The 15219-nt window shown below is 51.7% G+C and overlaps 1 pseudogene; it reads left to right on the top strand.

Annotated features, from left to right (window-relative positions):
• Positions 1 to 13963: 13963 nt before the first annotated feature.
• On the top strand, positions 13964 to 14976 carry LOC115528602 (annotated as a pseudogene).
• Positions 14977 to 15219: the final 243 nt, after the last annotated feature.

Here is a 15219-nt window from a genome sequence, read left to right as displayed (position 1 = left end):
CGGAGTTAATACCTTTTTTTTTTTAATTTTTTTTTTAACGTTTATTTATTTTTGAGACAGAGAGAGACAGAGCATGAACGGGGGAGGGGCAGAGAGAGAGGGAGACACAGAATCCGAAGCAGGCTCCAGGCTCTGAGCCGTCAGCCCAGAGCCCGACGCGGGGCTCGAACTCCCGGACCGCGAGATCGTGACCTGAGCTGAAGTCGGACGCTCAACCGACTGAGCCACCCAGGTGTCCCTAAAACCTTTTTAAAGATACGAAAACAGAGGCCGCCATGAAAGTACTCAGTCTCTCTAGCTTTGTATTCACTAATTCAACACAAAGCTACGGAGGGCTTAGCATATGGTTCTCAAGTTCAGCATGCATCAGAATCACCTGGAAGGTTTGTAAATCTCGGCTCTCAGGGCGCCACCTCCAGAGTTTCTGACTCGGTAGGTTTGGGATGGGGACCAAGAATTTGCACTTCTAGCAAGTTCCTAAGTGCCGCTGCTGCCGTTACTGCGGCTGGTGTAGCAACCACACGTGGAGAGCCACTGGGCCAGGCACGTGGTAAATAGCCCGCACCAGGATCTCCTTGCCTGTAAGTTCTATACGACATGGCCTTAAGCTCTGCTCCAGATATCAGCAACTTCCAGACGACTTATGATCTTTTTTTTTTTTTAATATTTTATTTTTTTTAAGTAATCTCTACACCCAACACGGAGCTCGAACTCATGACCCCGAGGTCCAGAGACGCGACTCCACTGACTGAGCCAGCCAGGCGCCCCCAGAGGACATACGATCTCGTCATCCTTCACCTTGAGGGTCAGGCTTGCCGAAATCGTTGTTTGTTGATCACCCGGCTGCCCCCTTTGTCACACCGTCAGCCCCAGCCCGGTTGTGAATACGGCCCTTTTTTCCTTTTCCACCCAAGCAAGGGATAAAAGCAAAACCAGTCTCCTAAGATTTCCGGCTACGTCAGAGCTTCTACTTAAGACGAAAAGATACCAGACGGGGGGTGTGAGGGTTATATCGCAAAAAGGTTTCTCAAAATTCAAGTTAATAATAGACTTGGTGCGGGGGATTCGTTTCCTGGCCGCTCACTGTATGCGGCAGCCTGGCCCCGTGGCTGGTCTTCCGTCCCTCCGTCTGTGTGTTCCCTTCTCTCTCTCTTTTTTTAATGTTTTATTTATTTTTGACAGAGAGAGAGACAGAGCATGAGCAGGGGAGGGGCACAGAGAGAGGAAGACACGGCATCCGAAGCAGGCTCCGGGCTCCCAGCTGTCAGCACAGAGCCCAACGCGGGGCTCGAACCCACAGACCGCGAGATCATGACCTGAGCCGAAGTCGGACGCTCAACCGACTGAGCCACCCAGGCGCCCCTCCTTCTGTCTCTTCTTCTCATCCCTCCGCCACCCCACCTCTACACTCCACCTCCCTTAGCTCCGAATTCTCCATGCCCCATTTTCCAGAGGGATCTTCACTCTCTCCCAAACTCAGCTCTCAGCCCCTGTCTGCATATCCAAACCCGTGAAATGTATACGAAGACAAAAGATCTTTCCTTTAGCGGGAAAACAGAGCCACATGAATTCCACCCCACGCCCGACTTCCAGGGTACAGAGGGGAACAGCACAGGTCCGTGCCAGGTCGGCACCGTTAGTCTCAGAGAGAGAAGACATGTCATACCAGTACACTATTAGTGTGTATCTTCAAGCACTATAACCCACATAAACATGAAGGGCTCTGAAAAGAAGGCCAGGGGATAGGAGCAAGAGCTCTAGATGTGGGAGCCATGGGAAGCTCCCTAGAGGGCAACACCACGGCTGTTTTACAGGAAAACTGCATTCACCGCCTGCATACAGGGGAAGGAGAGTCCTGGGAGAGAGGACAGCAGAGGAAACAGAAAGGCACAGCATGTAACAACTCTCTCCAGTGCCCCCCCCACCACGTTCCTCCCCTTCTGATGCGTGATAAGAACCAGGGTTTCAGCTCCTGCCGCTTGTCCTGCAAAGTGGGTCCAGCCCCTTTCTTTGAAGATTGGCTCACATTCCAAGATAGCAAAGGCTTTATTTTTAATCCCATTATGCTAGTAAGCAATTATGGAGCGCCTACTGTTTGAGAATCTACGCATACGGAGCATGTAGGGAACCCATATTTGAGACGTAACACCTACCCTAGGGGTCTGAAAAATAACTGAGGGGTCAAGGGGTGAGTGCTTCAAACAGTGCTGTGCCATGTGCCATCTGTGTCCTGGAGAGAGACTGAGTGCATTTAGAGATAGAAAAAGGGAGAAGATGCTAAAACATCTGTGTATTTTTTCAGGACTCTTTCAGTTACATAACAGAACAACTACCCCCCTCCCCACACACACATATTGTCCGAAGAGGAAATCAGGCATGGATGGATCAAGGTGACCATGTGATAACTGAATAGTGGCCGTCTATCTAGACCCTCTATTTCTAGCATCTGGTTTTGTTGTTGTTTTTTTTCCTGTTTTCGTTTCATGCTTGATGGGGCTCATGCCTTGGATCAATCCACAATGTTGACATTTACTTCTTAGCAACCCCAGCAGAAAGGAGACTTTCTCGTTCCCGGCACCTCCATCCAAAGTCCCCCGACCAACACTCACAGGCACTCGATCGGTCTTGCTTGGACTGTGTACCCCCCTCTAAAGCCAACCTCTGTGGCCAGGGGACTGCCGGCTCTCATTGGCCAGGTCTAGAATACCACCTGCGTAGACGGTGGGTGCAGCCGGTCTGAACAATCGGGCCTGAAATGGGGCTGGGGGGCGCTTACGGAGGTGGTTCACACAGGAAAGGACATCGGACGGGCAAAACCAACAGGCATCTACCCGAACGCGTAAAATATGAATGTTCAAAACCAAGCGTGACACGCTATCATGGGCTCCACAGAGAATTGTGACTAGATCGCCCCCCACCAGGGCCCCTGCCAGGCAGCACGCGTTTCCGGTCAGGAGCAGGGCCACCGATCTGACTCCAGAGTTCATGTCCCAGCTGAGCAACCTTGAATACACAGGCAACCTAAGGGTATTGGCCTCCGGAGCTTTTCCCAAGGATTAAGGAAGCAAACGTAAGTCCTTGGAAGAGTGCCTCTCCTGTTTCAAGTCTGACTCGTTGCCGTTATTCAAACTGTACGCACAAATGTTATCCATCCTGATTAAGGGATTTCTATCTTTTACCAGGTTTTCCAAGGGATTTGGGATGAAAACAAAAAAAGAATCCCTGCTCGTTCGAGACAACGGTCCCCTAATTCGGACCTGTCGCGATCACGTGGATAGGGAGCTATTGTCGTTCGCAGACGGGCCTCGTCCCTCCGAGGGTTTTGCGGGCCGGCGAGATCTCAGGGCTTGTTAGCAGGGAGGCCTGACAGCACAGATCCCGGCTTCCACACAAGCCTTTAGGTGTTTCTCAGGGCCGTCCGGGCACCCGTTCCCCTTCGCTCTTCTCAGGCTCGGGCAACACAAGACTGGCGTGTTGGATGAATCTTCAATTCCAGGGCTTAAGCAAGAGACTGGCTCCAGACCTCTGAAGAAATAGCTTCGCTGGGCATCAATCACTTTGTCAGATTCCTGGGAACGTGAAGAACCACGCATACTTTGTGGTCGCCCACATTTGAGAGCAGACTGTGTAGGCACACAGCTAAACAGGTCTTCAATTTCAATTAGACACCACGTCCAGATAACTCGGGCAGAGGGAGGGAGAAGCAGGGCACTATTAGGTGGGCGTGCAGAGGGGGTGGTTGATAAAGCCATGGGGTCTCGGAAATCTCCCCCCCCCTTCACCCCGCCCTCCACCCCTCTATCCCTGCCTCCCCCAGCTCCTCTGACTTCTTCCTCCTGCCGCGAGACTGGCCCCCTCCCGCCGCACACTGGAAGACAGGCCCGGGGAGGGAGAGCCCCGACGCAGAGAGGCCACTGGGTGGATGGAAGGTCCCGTGCGGGAAAACCCCAGGAAAGGCAGGCTGTGGGCTGGTTGACCCCGTGCTGTCTGCTCCCAACACGCACTTCGTTGAGAATTGCCCAAAACACCGTGGTCTCTTTGGATCGCTGCATCCAGTCCTTTCGCCTCTCCCAGAATTCGAACCGTAGGGCACTGCCCGCTGCTTTGTGGTTTTGTGAAGTCTCTGCTATCCTCCCGGTGCCCGGAGCTGTGCCTGGGACACCTTAGGTTTGCATGATACCTTTGCTGGATGAATGCAAGGGTACAGACGCGCGCCCCCATACACGAGGAAATAGCATTCCTTATTTCGAGCCGCACGGCTAGTAAACAGAGACAAATCCGGGCCTGCCTGACTTCAAAGCCTATGATCATCCAATCATGTCACATGATTGTCGGTGTATCTATGTCACCAGAATCCTGTCCCTCAAGCCAGGGGCCAACAGAGGGCTGGGTGCGTGTACGATCCACGGGGATGCAGAAAGAAAACAGTGACCACTCTAGACAAGCTCATCTTTGAACATGGGTACGCGTGTCTGCATATGTTTCACAACGTCCGAAGTTTACCGGGACCACGGCGACGCGTGTGAAATGCGCAGCGCATGCTCAAAGAAATAAATGGGGATGTGCTCATACGACGGCAGGGCGTGAAGATGAATCCACGCCATCGCCCTCATTCCGCATCTCAAGCACGCCGCAAAGCGAACGAGACCCCACGCAAAATAGGACGCGCCCTATGATTCCATTCGCACGAAGTACAAAAAGGAGCCAAATTAAATTGTGGACTTAGAAGTCAGGAATGATGGTTACCTCTGGGTAGGAGGCTGGTCGGAGACTGGGAAGGCAGTGCCTGGGTAGGGAGGGCATTGGAAGGGCTGGGATAGTTTTATGTCTTCGTCTCGATGGGAAATACGCGTGTCCGCCTTGTGGCGGTTCGTTGAGCCGAACGCTGGTCGCGTGCGGACTTTTCTTCGTGGAAGTGCGTGTTAGACATGGGTGGAGCGGGTGTGGTTGGCGGGAGACGGCCGCCCGTCTCTTGGCGCTTGCGCTCGGATCTGCGCTTGCCTCAGCGTGGCAGCTGGGGTCTCTAGATGGTGAGATGGCATTGGGAGTTGCAGCCTCTTTGTCCCCGATCCCCAGCCCCAAAGGGGCCCACCGTCCAGATCCGTCGTCTAGGGCCACTCCACGTGGAGCTCCACAGAAAGTGTCGCTCATTCGTGGAGTGTGGCCCTGGGGAGACATGGCCGGGCCCTGGAGCCCCCCACCATGCTCAGTCCCCAGCTGGAGGCCCCGTTGCCTGGGATTCCGCACTGGCCCCTAAAACGTGCCGCAGCCGAATGACAAATTCTCAGGGAGGTGCAAGATACCCTCCTCGGTGGCGGCTACACTTAGGACCTTAGCTGACTTTCTGGAATCTTCGAGGCTGAATTCTAAGAATCCTCCCGGCTTCTCCCTGGACCTCTTGGAACACGGACCCTTGGAGGCCCGGACCTCCATGGAGGAAGTCTGGCCACCTTGAGACGGCCATGCTGTGAGGAATCCCAGCAGAGTCACGCGGAGGGGCACACGTGGAGAGGGACACAACTGTCCCCCCAACCGTTCCAGAATTCCTAGCCCAGACGTGCGGCGGGAAGAAGACATCTTGGGTTTTCCGGCCCCAACAGACGCCATGTGGAATAGAAACAAAGAACCAAGGTGATGACCAGAACCGAGGCCCCAGACACATGGCTCGAGACAAGCCTTCCCGGCCAGGCCTCGGCCATCGTGGACCTCTTTACTCGGCCGCGACTGTATATCCGGCCTACAAAATCATGGCACTGTTGTTTTACTCGACCAGACGTGGGGGTAGTTTTTTGTTTGGTTTTAGTTTCATGCAGCAATAGCTACCTAGAACCATTTATTCAAAAGGAAGAAATAAAAAGCTTGGCGACTTTGCCAGCCTACGCCACGCGGGCAGCTCACTGGGGGGAGGGATGGCGTTCTCATTAGCTCATCTGAACCCCTGGCACGTAAGGTTTAGAAAAACCGCTCACGATTCTGAACGACAGCACAGCCCATCTGTGCTGCCTCCCAGCTGTGTGGCCCGGAGCATGTGGCTTCACTTTCCCGGGCCGCCGCGAACTCATTAGTAAAACGGGAAAAAAATGGACGGGCTGGAATGAGACCCGAGCATCGGAAGCACTTAGCATGTTGCCCGGCACGTAAGAAATGCTCGGCAAACATTAGTTACCAGCGCAGACCTCGAGGTCCCCAGCTTTCCTGTCCGACGAAAGGAAACAATAATGCCCGTTCCACCCACCCGTCAGAAAGGAAGGGATCAGATAGCGATCAGAGGGGTTCAGGGCACACGAGCAGCCCCCCACCCCCGCCCCACACCCCGTGCCTCCACTCAGAGTTGCAGCCTCTTTGTCCCCGATCCCCAGCCCCAAAGGTGCTGTCGGAGAAGAGAGGTTTCTGACGAGCTGCGGGCTTAAGCGAAGCAACGAAAGAGTTGGGGAAGATCGGGAATCTGGGGCAGGATCTTCAGAGTTGGCACATTTTCCAAGGTGAGCCCGAGAGCCTTGGCTGCTGGAAACCTGTACCCCCGCCTCCCCCAGCCCCAGCCCCGGCCAGGCCCCGATCTGGAGCTGGCAGGCGTGGCTCCGAGCTGCGGTGCCGATCAGAAACACATCCCCACGCGCCCGAGCCACAGAGCAGGGCTCGGAAGGCCTCCAGGCACAGGCTTCTCTGGCCGGATCACCCTCCCTTTAGTGCCCAGAAACCCTTCAAAGGTGGCTGGTGGTACGACTGCCCAGTCTGGGTCTTTTACCGTTGAGATGTGGGGGGGGGGGGGGGAAGAAAAAGAAAGACTGGGCCCCAAAAGTGGTTGTCGACGCTATACTCCGTACTTCCCACCGGCCTTCTGATCTTTCCTGCCGGTCTCCCCTCTCAGGGGCACCAAGAGGTTAAATACGGCACTCGGCTGGCTATTTATTTCGTCTTGGTCTTCTGGCTTCAAGAAGGTAGGTAGGTGTCTTATGGGGCGCCTGGGGGGGCTCAGCGGGTTGAGCGTCCGACTCCGGCTCAGGTCACGATCTCACGGTCCGTGGGTTCGAGCCCCGCGTCGGGCTCTGTGCCGACGGCTCAGAGCCTGGAGCCCGCTTCCGATTCTGTGTCTCTCTCTCTCTCTCTCTCCGCCCCTCCCCCGCTCATGCTCTGTCTCTCTCTGTCTCAAAAATAAAGAAAAACATGAAAAAGAACTTAAGAAGGTAGGTGTCTTCGTTGATGCTTGACGCAGGAGGAAATGGGATTGGAAACAGCTCTCCGTAGCTCGTCACACGATGACAGGTCACGGTCTGTCGTTCTCACTTCTTGCCTCAGGAACTTCCAGAGGACGGAAGGAAACAAAATAGCTCCAATTGCCAACGGGGGTGGGAATAACAATAACAATAATAGTAATAATAACAATAATAATTGAGGAAGCCAGCTCTTGTGAAGTCGGTGACGCCATAAGCCTTCCTAAAGCCCCGTGACAGACAGTCTAATGAGTCCCATTTTACAGAGGAGGAAACCGAGGTTCAGGGAGGGGAAGCGATTTGCCCACGGTCACACAGCAAGTAGCCGGCAGAGCCTGGATTTGAATCCAGGTCCCAGACCCCAAAGTCGCCAGGTAAATATTCTACTGACGGCTTTACATTTCTAGCTACAATCTGGGCCACATACAATGAAAAAGAGGGTTGTTGGCTTTTTTTTTCACTTTAGCATACAAGAGACTGATGAACAAAGGTGGACGCCAAAGGGTTGGTATTTGTAGAACACGCCGATGGTTTATGATGACGGTAGGGCAGAAACCTTGAAACTGACCCACTCGCACCTAGGTTATATGGTAGCAGGTGGTCTGTCTGCAAGCATGGACGCTTTTATCCGCTCCTCTGTTCCTCTGCAATGTGACCTTTCAGCTCTTCCCAGGAGAAGGCAGATCCTGTTCTCCACCCCGTGAATGCAAGGTGGCCATGTGACTTGCTCTAGCCAATAGAATTTTAGCCAATAGAATGTAGGAGAAGCAATTCAATGCTGGTCGAAGCCAAGGCCCCAAGATGCATTGCAGCTTCCCCTTTTCCTCTGAGAACCGCGCTCCCCTCCCCACCGCCCCGGCCAGTGTGGGAATGAACCCCACCTAGCTGGCTGGAGAGATACTACGCAGGCACAGAGACACCAGCAGGAGGGATTGGAGACCAGCCCTAACCAACCCGCTGCTAACACCGGATGCCCGAGTGAGCCCGGGGAGACCAGAAAGCCGCCTGGCTGAGCCCCCCCCACCCCACCCCACCCCGCCTACCGCCTTGCAGAGTCACGAGCTCCGCCAACGGCTGTCTTAAACCTCCAAGTTAGCAGGTCCAGTGACAACACCTTTGAGTCACTATTCATGACATTTGCACAGACCCTTCTGTCCTGTGGTCAAAGGACGCCATGATTCTCATCACCATGGTGGGACTCAAGCGGGTGGGAGCTCTGGGATCAGTAATGCGAACACATTTGCACAACATAACACGAAAGGCAGTCACTTACGAAATACCTATCATGTGCCAGCTCTTGTCCTATGAATGCCCTGGTGCTAACTCATCCAACCCTCTCGACGCCCCTCTGTGGTTCGGACATATCACCAACCCCATTTTACAAACGAGAACCTGAGGAACAGAGAGGCTAAATCACTTGTGCACAGTAGGTAGGCATCGTCCAGCTGGGAGTCAAACCGGGGCCATCCGGCTCGAGAGACTGTGCTTTTAAAAGCCAGACCAGGGGCGCCTGGGTGGCGCAGTCGGTTAAGCGTCCGACTTCAGCCAGGTCACGATCTCGCGGTCCGTGAGTTCGAGCCCCGCGTCGGGCTCTGGGCTGATGGCTCGGAGCCTGGAGCCTGTTTCCGATTCTGTGTCTCCCTCTCTCTCTGCCCCTCCCCTGTTCATGCTCTGTCTCTCTCTGTCCCAAAAATAAATAAAACGTTGAAAAAAAAAAAAATTTAAAAGCCAGACCACGCTATGCTGCTCCGAGTAAGCCTGCTGCTTGCTCCAACTCGCTCCATGGCTCATCAGGAACGTGGCAAGTCAGTTAATTTCTCTGAGACGAAATTTCCCCACATGTGCAATGGGGATGATTGTGTCTCCCTTACCGGGTCATTGGGAGACAAAATGAGACGGTGCAAGCACCCAGCGGCGTGCAGTAAATATCAGCTATAATAACGATTCATCGCTTTATATTTATGCAAGTGTTTAATTATAGAAATATTGCAGTAATAGGGGCACCTTGGTGGCTCTGTCGGTTAAGTGTCGGACTCCAGCTCAGGTCACGAACTCGCGGTTCGTGGGTTCGAGCCCCGCGTCGGGCTCTGTGCTGACAGCTCAGAGCCCGGAACCCGCTTCGGATTCTGTGTGTGTGTGTGTCTCTCTCTGCCCCTCCCCTACTCATGCTCTGTCTCCCTCTCTCTCTCTCAAGAATAAATAAACGTTAAAAGGTCATTTTAAAAAGGGAAATATTGCAGTAATAAATCACTAATTATTTTATACATCGGTACACGATAATTACTGGTCATGCTGTTATTTGAAGCCATCAAATTCTGACTCACGTAATGACCGTCCCCACCATTTCCACTGGTCTCAGTTTTGACTCTGACTCTGCCTCTGTTGCTGATTTCTCTTCAGATGTTCCAAAAATTCACAGAGTCCACAAAGTACGCTGACATCCTTCGACATCTTAAGGAAGCCGAAAGGCAGAACCTAGCAGGACCTCAGCGTGACTTCTCTGTAGACCCGGAGCCTGTGTTCCTTCAGGGGTCCCTGAAGTCCTTGGGTTCTGGGGAGCTTTTGGCTCCCCCAGAAACAGGCTGTCTTTGTAAACCTTACTTGGCCCAGGATTGGCCTCCCGTGTTTTCAGATGTTGGGGTTTGAAGGACAAAAACCTCAAAAGCATCCATTTCCAGAGTTTGGGCCACGAGGCCAGTGAAGAGCTCCTAGGATTCCCAGTGAAGCTCTGTGATGACTGACCAGCCTGAGGGTCTCTGCAGAGGTGACGGCCACCATCGGCAGCCACACGAGGACGTGTTGTAGGGCATTCTTGATGGCCAGACGAGACTTGGGCAGTGAGACACATGTATCCCCCTCCAGGGCTGGGGGACTCAGACAGGAGGGCAGGGAGTCTGCTAAACTAATGGTTTGCCCCCCTCCGGCAGGCTTGGTCAGCACAGAGATGCGCCTTCTGGATCCTTCTTCAAGGAAGGACTTGCCGTCCAGCTGCAGGGAGGGAGGTCAGCAGGTGGCCCCCAGCAGCCAGCCCCTTCAGGTCTCTCTCAGCTGCAGAGAGCCACTGGCCCAAGGTCATGCCCTTCCAGGGGCCCAGGATGGAGGACTAAATGCCCAGCCAGTATGGCCCTGACGCAGGACAACTGTGCCGCAATATTCGCTCCCGGCCTCCTCGTCAAGCCAGCCGATGTTCTCCAGGTCTGCACTGAAGACCGTCCTTCCTTCTGTCCAGGGATGCTTTCACCTCTTCCTTCATGGGTGTCGATCCTTCACAAACACCTCGCACCCCAAACTCTGCCTCAGGGTCTGCTTCGAGAAAACCCAACCCGGGACACAGATGCATAACTTCTTCCAGTCTCCAACCTACCCCGCTTCCGCCTACGCCAGGTCTTGCCAAGCAAGGTATCGGCGTTTCTTTTGACATCAGCACGCACCCCCCACCTGCTTACCTGGGAGCTTACCTCCATTTTGCACACGCAATGAAGATTGTCCTCGTCATGAGTCAGTCATCACTTCCTTGGGTAATTTGGGCTAAGAATGGAAATGCTAGCAAGGCTCTTTTCACCCACCACCTTGACCTCCCTGGGTGGTCCTCCAGCAAGATGAGATCGTCTCCATTCTACAGAGGAAGAAACTGAGGCTCGGAGAGGTAGGACAAATGAATTGCCCATTACGAATTTTAAGTCTAGTTTTCTACCTCCAAAGACAAAGCTGAGTAACTTGTGTTGTCCATGAACATTTCTTCCAGAAGATCCACTTGCTAGATACTTTTCGGCTCAGCATCTTGGGAAAGTGAGGTAGAGAAAGGCAGTGTAACTTGGTGGCTAAAGGTCGTGGGCTGGCGGGAGATGGTCTGCTTCCAAACCCCATTTCCGTGACACATGAGCTCTGTGACATTGGTCTGTGATCTAACCCCTCTGAGCCTCTGTCTTCTTGTCTATAGAATGGGGATGGTGGTAGTTCCTCCCTCAAAGTACAGTCGTGAGGGTTAGCAAGTCCATATTTGCTCGCTACTCAAAACAGTGCCAGCCACATCGAAAGCCTTCAGTAAATGTTGGATGCAATTATTAGAGAATAATTCGTGGAGACCAACCACGCCTGCAAATTCTCTGCCCAAAGGTGCTATGAATCCCAGTTTATGCATCAGTAAGAGGGACTCCCTCACAGGCTTCTTATAAAGGTTAAGAAATGGTACGTGCAGAAGGTCTCGGGCAAAATGGCTGCTCAATGAAAAGTAGTGAGTAGAACAATGGGAGTGGTTGGTCCTCCATGATCTTAGAAGGTACCAACACTGAGCCTCAACTTTTGTTCTTTATTTCCAGTGCACGGACAGAATTGTTCCTTTAGCAGTGACTCGGCTTTGCAGATGAACAGAAATGTGTTTATTTCATTTTTGGCCAGAGCGTTTACAACTCATCACGGAAGTGTTGATTGTCCAGGGGTCGATCCTTAGATTGATCGTTGGATCTGAGTTAGAGGGGACCCAGCCCCAGCCCCCCCCACCCCTTGAAATTTTCTACGTCCCCTCTGATGCCTGGGATCAGACAGCTCTGCTGTCTAAGCAGAGTGCTCTGAGTCTGGATGGGACCCATATGGGTCCTTGGTCCATGTTACTCCCCTTTGTGGTTCTCTGACCCCCTGACCCACACGTGAGACCAACCAGACCCCTTGAGGAGGTCCAGGACTTGTACCTCTGGGGCTGTCACAGGGCCCCATGGCCAGCCCTACTTGCAGGATACAGATCACTTCCGCAGGCCTGCGTGGTATTTCTTTCACAGACCCGTGCCACCCAAATGGTCCTCACATGCCTATTTCAGGCAACTCAAATCATTTACATAGACAGGGCTCTGCAAAAAATATGTCTGGGGCCTCATACGCATTCCGGGTGCAGCCCCACCTGTGGCAGTCAGAATTTGCGTCTGTCAGTTGTATGTTTCTTTTTATATAAAGACGCTTGTCTTTACTAAGATTACTGGGGAAGAAAAATAAGTTTTTTGAAGGAATGCTGGTTGCCGGAGAAACCATTTCAAAACGTGAAATAGACACAATGGAAGTAGAATAAAAGAAATCGATTTTGGAAGTGAGATGTGTGGGGGCCTCTGATCTAGCACGAGCCTTTGCGGTGCAGACGGGGAAACTGAGCCCTGGAGGGTAGATCTTAATTGCACAGAGTCACCACGGTTATCTGGCCACATTCTAGGCTTGTAGGAAGCTTGAGACTTGCTGACAAGCACGAGTAATTGATTGATAATAAAAGCAGTCACCCATGGCCTGAGACCGAGTTTACAACCCTGATGCTAATGGACCCCAGAGAGGCAGAGGGTGCTGGTAACCACTTTCCCCTCATCTCCTAGGGCTAATGGCTTTATGGAGGTCATAAACTACTGAGTATTCCAATGATGAGAGTGACCTCCCTTGGCCAAATGACCCACCCTACCTTGATTGACATGCAGCCTGGCATTCCTTAGATGGGTAAGAACCAGCCTTTCTCTGGGCCGATGGCCTGAACCACCAGGCTCCACTGGGAAATTCCCAGATGTCTTCCCAGTTGTCAGCCTTTGCTTGCCCATCCTGACTCAAGGCAGGAATAGTTCAGACCAGCAGCTTCTACAGCACATACACAGCTTAGTCCAAACGCAGTTCTTGGATAATTATCCCATCTCTACACAGAACGGCTTAGAAGACATAGGGAGCGCCATTAGCCCCTTCCAGTTCTGAGGCTATCATTCATTCACTCAATCACTCACTCAGCTCATTTTAGTAAATGTGTTGGCCAGCCTCCCGGATGGTCCCCAATGACCCCTGCTGTCTAGACTCAATGCCCTTGCAGAAGACCCTCCCACACTGAAAGGGGCTGACCTAGGTCGCCAAGAAAATGTTGTAGAGATAACAGAGTGTGACTTTTGAGGCTAGTTCATAAAAGATACTTCAGCTTCCACCTTGCCCCCTCCTTTGGATCACCTGTCTGGGGGAGGCCAGCCACCATGTGGCGAGAACACCCAAGCAGCCTTGTAGGAAATCCACATCACAAGGAATTGAGGCCTCTGCTTGCCAGAAGCAAGCATGACTTCAGCCATGTGCGGGAAACACCTTGGAAATGGAGCCTCCAGCCCCAGCCAAGCCTTCGGATGAGACCGCAATCTCATGAGAGTCCCTGAGCCAGACCCGCCCAGCCACTTCCAGATTTCTGACCCACAGAAACTGCGATCACAAACGTGTATTGCTTTCAACTGCTGAATTGGGGGGTAATGAGTTCCACACCTACTAATGACTGATACAACAAATGTCCGTTGTACGCCAGGCCCTGAAATAGGGACTAGGGTGCAAAAGTGGACAAAGCAAATATAGCCTCTGCCCTCCCAGAGCTTATAGTCCAGAAGCAAATTTTACAAAGAGGGTGCAGTTCGCCTGTCAGGATCGAGACTGGATAGAAATTGGGATCCGAGACCAGTGCAGTCAAAATATAATTTTCTCTAGGAAGGAAAATTAAAGCAATGACTTTCACTTTATTGTTCTCTGTTGTTTGATTGCCTTTTCAGAAACACATGCTGCTTTTAAAGTAATTTCTATCAGGGCGTCTTCTCATAAATACTTCTCGTGAGCATTTAATTGATACACATTTGTTGAAAGTCTTCTTGGCAGCATTTATCCAAAACTATCATAAAAATGTGCATACCCTTTGGCTCAGCCATTCCACTTAAATTAATTTATTATAAAGAAATATGCACAGCCCTTGTGGCTCCCCCAGCAGCACCATGGTGGTTGGCAAGAACAAGTACCTTACGAAAGGCAGCAAGAAAGGAGCAAAGAAGAAAGTGGTGGATCCATTTTTTTCTTTTTTGGTTTATTTATTTTTGAGAGAGAGAGAGAGAGAGAGAGCATGACTGGGGGACGGGCAGAGAGAGAAGAAGACACAGAATCTGAAGCAGGTTCCAGGCTCTGAGCTGTCAGTACAGAGCCCGACAAGGGGCTCGAACTTGTGAACCACGAGATCATGACCCAAGCCGAAGTCGGTCGCTCAACCGACTGAACCACTCAGGCGCCCCTGATCCATTTTCTAAGAAAGTGGTGCGATGTGAAAACACCGGCTATGTTCAATGTAAGAAATATTAGAAAAACACTAGACACGAGAACTCAAAGAACCAAAATCGCACCTGATGGTCTCAAGGGTCATGTTTTTGAGGTGAGCCTTGCTGATCTGCAGAATGATGAAGTCGTATTTAGAAAACCCAAGTGAATTATTGAGGAGGGTCAGGGCAAAAGCTGCCTGACTAATTTCCATGGCATCGATCTTACCCGTGACAAAATGCGCTCTCTGGTCAAAACACGGCAGACCATGACTGAAGCTCATGTCGATGTCAAGACTACCGATGGGTATTTGCTTTGTCCGTTTTGTGTTGGTTTTACTACAAAACTCAACAATCAGATTGGGAAGCCCTCTTATGCTCAGCACCAATGGGTCCACCAGATTCAGGAAAAGATGATGGATACCATGACCCAAGAGGTGCAAATGAGTTGGAAGAAGCAGTCAATAATTTGATTCCAATTCGCATCGAAAAGACACGGAAAAGTCTTGCCAGCCTATTTATCCACTCCATGATGTCTTTGTTAGAAAAGTAAAAATGCTCAAGAAGGCCAAGTTTGAAGAAGGACAGCTCACGGAACTGCGCGGTGAAGGGAGTAGTTCTGAAAAGCTGCTGGGGATGAGACCGGTGCTAACGTTGAACGAGCTCATGGTTATGAGCCACCAATCCAAGAATCTGTTTAAAATTCAGACATCACATTTGTGATGGCTTTAAAAAATATGCAGAAATATACGAAAGGACAGACATGAAAAGATGCCCACTGCACCGCTATTCAAGAGTGCAAAAACTTGGAAATGGCTTAAATGTCAGCAGTAGTAGGTGGGTTAAATTACTATTTCATTACGGGCCATCCATCTATTGGAATCTTATGTAACAATCAAAAATGATGATGTAGCTCTACCCTTATTTTCCAGACAGGCCATACA

Source organism: Lynx canadensis, chromosome D3, assembly GCF_007474595.2.
Source record: "Lynx canadensis isolate LIC74 chromosome D3, mLynCan4.pri.v2, whole genome shotgun sequence".
Classification (NCBI taxonomy): domain Eukaryota; kingdom Metazoa; phylum Chordata; class Mammalia; order Carnivora; family Felidae; genus Lynx; species Lynx canadensis.
This window is presented reverse-complemented; position numbering and strand designations above follow the sequence as displayed.